Source organism: Colobus angolensis, unplaced genomic scaffold (genome assembly GCF_000951035.1).
Source record: "Colobus angolensis palliatus isolate OR3802 unplaced genomic scaffold, Cang.pa_1.0 Scaffold401, whole genome shotgun sequence".
NCBI lineage: Eukaryota > Metazoa > Chordata > Mammalia > Primates > Cercopithecidae > Colobus > Colobus angolensis.
Genome location: NW_012117389.1, coordinates 96,127 through 99,699, shown reverse-complemented (window position 1 = coordinate 99,699; position 3,573 = coordinate 96,127). Strand labels below are relative to the sequence as shown.

The 3,573-nt window shown below is 44.5% G+C and overlaps 1 pseudogene across 1 annotated transcript; it reads left to right on the top strand.

The window, feature by feature from the left end:
- The first annotated feature begins 1,797 nt into the window (after positions 1–1,797).
- Positions 1,798–2,626, top strand: LOC105521593 (annotated as a pseudogene). The gene has a single exon (XR_001003292.1). The product of XR_001003292.1 is annotated as a ras-related C3 botulinum toxin substrate 1 pseudogene (transcript).
- The last annotated feature ends 947 nt before the right edge of the window (positions 2,627–3,573 follow it).

Genomic DNA, 3,573 nt, shown 5'->3' with positions numbered 1-3,573 from the left:
ATTGACATAAGACGGGTTAACAGAAGAAAAACCTTATTTAATTCTGTATATATGCACAAGAGTCTCACAAAAACGTGAGACTTGAGGAAGGGTCAGATGATTGAAGGTACAGAAAGGAATAGGGGTTTCTGGCTTCCGGGGGATGGCGGCAACACAAGTTATTGGAGGGTGAGGGGAGGAAATGTATGGTAAATAAAGGTCGTCTTGTTACACAGATAAAAAGTCTCTTAGGTAATAAAAGTTGTCTCGGAGCAGCCCTCTGAAGAACAGGTGATTATCTGGGTTTGGTCTCCACCTCCAGTCTCCTCTCCTGTGATCCCAGTTAATCTTCCCTGGTTAATGAGATTCCAGGGGAGGGGATTCTTGACAATTGTGTTCCTTTTGGAGAATCCATTTTTAGACAGATAAGGGGAGCTCAGACAAAGCCTCTGCTTGTATCTGCTGTTTCCCAAGTGCCCTCAGTTCAAAGTAATGAACATACCAAAGCATCATATTTTGAAGCCACATTTCCTGAACAGAGCACCTGCTTATAGGTCAGGTACTGTGACTGACTCTGATGAGGCAAAGAGCAAGAAACCACGGTCTGTTCTGATGCTGGGCACAGAGCATGTGGTCAGAAACTCTTTCTCAACAATCTAGGCAGTGCTGCCCAATTAAAAAAGAATTTGAGTTACAAATATGAACTACATATATAATTTTCATTTTTATAGTAGACTCATAAAAAAGGTAAAAAGAAACAGCTGAAATTAATTTTAATGATATATTATATTTAGTCCAATATATCAAAAAAGGTTATCATTTCCACATGTAATCAATATAAAAGTTATTAATGAGATACTTTGCATTTTTTTTTGTACCAAGTCTTGGAAATCCAGTATGTATTTCTCACTTACAGCATACCTCAGTTTGGATTAGCTACATTTCAATTGCTCAGTAGCCACATGTGACTAGTGACCATGGTACTGGACCATGCAGGCTCAAGATGAATGATAGCACTTGCTCACAAATACCTAGCTTTGCGAAATGTCAGGCTAGTCTGTCTGCAGCTTCATAAGCTATGAGCCCACAGCTTGGCCACATAAAGTTGGTGTCTTAGTCGGTTTTGTGCTGCTATAACAGAATACCTGAGACTGGATAATTTATAAAGAAGAGGAATTTATTCTCTCACAGACACTGTGACTGGGAAGTGCAAGATGAAGATGCTGGCAGGTTAGGGCCTGATTTCTTTGCTTCCATTCTGGGTCCTTGAATGCTGCATCATCCAGATGGGATGAATGCCATGTCTTGACATGGCAAAAGGAGAGAATCCACCTCTGCAACCCCCTTTATAGTAGCATTAATCTATTTATGAGGGCAGAACCCTTATGACCTAAACACCTCTCAAAAGTCCCACCTCCCAACACTGTTGCATTAGGGGTGATTAAGTTTCCAACACATGAATTTTAAGGGACACATTCAGATCACAGCAGCTGGGAAGTGAGGTGGAGGGAACAGAGGGAGGGAGGTTCCGAATATAGTAGACCTTAGGCCTTCCGGGATTTGATCGTCTCATCTATTCACCACATATCTTAAGCAGTTCAGCCAGTGAGCTAGTGCAGCATACATAACTGCACATGGCTTTGTTGTCAATGTTAGAAGTTTCATGCCAATTAAAGAGTGGAATAATAAAATCAGTGGTGGCTGTACTCTCCATGGTAAACAAGCCTGTTTGTTATGTGCTTTAGACAGCAACAAGAAACCCCAATTCAAGCAGTTGCCTCAGGTGTTCAAATCAGTATAAAATTACTCATCAGAGGGGTTTTCCTCAGCTTTGGGTAGTGGCAGCTGCCGGGCTTCGGCTTCCAGTGCGCGGAAGGCAAGGCAGCGTGGACAGGGGCGCCGCCGGCACCCAGCGCCCCGCCGCCCTCAAGCCTCGCGCCAGCCCGCTGCACCCCTAGCCCGCCGCTTCCGGTCTCAGCGCCTGCCGCCCCCGCCGCGGCCCAGCGAGCGGCCCAGATGCAGGCCATCAGGGGTGTGATGGTGGGAGACAGAGCTGTAGGTAAAACTTGCCTACTGATCAGTTACACAATCAATGCTGGAGAATATATCCCTATTGTCTCTGACAATTATTCTGCCAATGTTGTGGTAGATGGAAAACCGGTGAATATGGGCTTATGGGATACAGCTGGACAAGACGACTATGACAGATTACGCCCCCATCCTATCCGCAAACAGTTGTGTTCTTAATTTGCTTTTCGCTTGTGAGTCCTGCATCATTTGAAAATGTCCGTGCAAAGTGGTATCCTGAGGTGCGGCACCACTGTCCCAACACTCCCATCATCCTAGTAGGAACTCAACTTGATCTTAGGGATGATAAAGACACTGTCGAGAAACTGAAGGAGAAGAAGCTGACTCCCGTCACCTACCTGCAGGGTCTAGCCATGGCTAAGGAGATTGGTGCTGCAAAATATCTGGAGTGTTTGGTGCTCACACAGCGAGGCCTCAAGACAGTGTTTGACAAAGCGATCCGAGCTGTCCTCTGCCCACATCCCGTGAAGAAGAAGAGAAAATGCCTGCTGTTGTAAATGTCTGAGCCCCTCGTTCTTGGTCCTGTCCCTTGGAACCTTTGTTCGCTTTGCTCAAAAAACAGTGGAACCTTTGCCCTCAATGCCAACTTTTTGTTACAGATTAATTTTTCCATAAAACCATTTTGAATCAATCATTACCTTTTAGGTTTTGTTTGTTCTAAATGTAAGAGTTCAGCCTCACATTCTATTAAAATTTAGCCCTAAAATGAAAAAAAAAAAATTACTCATCAGAGGAAAACCAGAACTTTAATTTCGTTCAAAAAGGCCTGAAGAGGCCGGGTAGGTGGCTCACACCTGTAATCCAGCACCTTGGGAGACTGAGGCCCGCAGATTGCCCCAGCTCAGGAGTTCAAGACAAGCCTGGGAAACAAGGCGAAACTCCGTCTCAGCTGAAATACAAAAAATTAGCCAGATGTGGCAGCGTGCACCTGTACTCCCAGTTATTCAGGAGGTTGAGGCTGGAGAAGCGCTTGAACCCAGGAGGCAGAGGTTGCAGTGAGCCAAGATTGTGCCACTGAACTCCAGCTCAGGCGACAGAAAAAAAAAATATCCTGAGGAACACAAATATGACAACAGAAATGAAAGTAACAATCTTAAATCTGAGGGTTCCCAATGGTCTCCAGATCTAACCCAGGAGAATGTTAGGGGTCTACTAACATTAGTATTCTGGCCTTATCTTAATACCTCAGCCTCCCCAATGTGAGCAGTGCCTTGGTCTCTGGCTTTCTTCTCCTCGAGTATTTCTACTTACAATCTATTTGCTGCCAGTGTCCAGCCTGAGAGCATCTCGGCTTCTATCATTTTCACCTGCAATATCAAGTGTTATTCACAAAAGAGCTCGTAGGCTGGATAATACAAAATGTTAGCATCACAAAGAAGTCAGAATTGCTTGCTATTTTCATAACCCTGCCTGCATATGACTCTTCTAGGAACTGTAGTTTGAGATTCCGGAATGTGAGGATAAATTCTAAGTGGGCTCAGATTTCATTTTGTTCCCAGAATCACA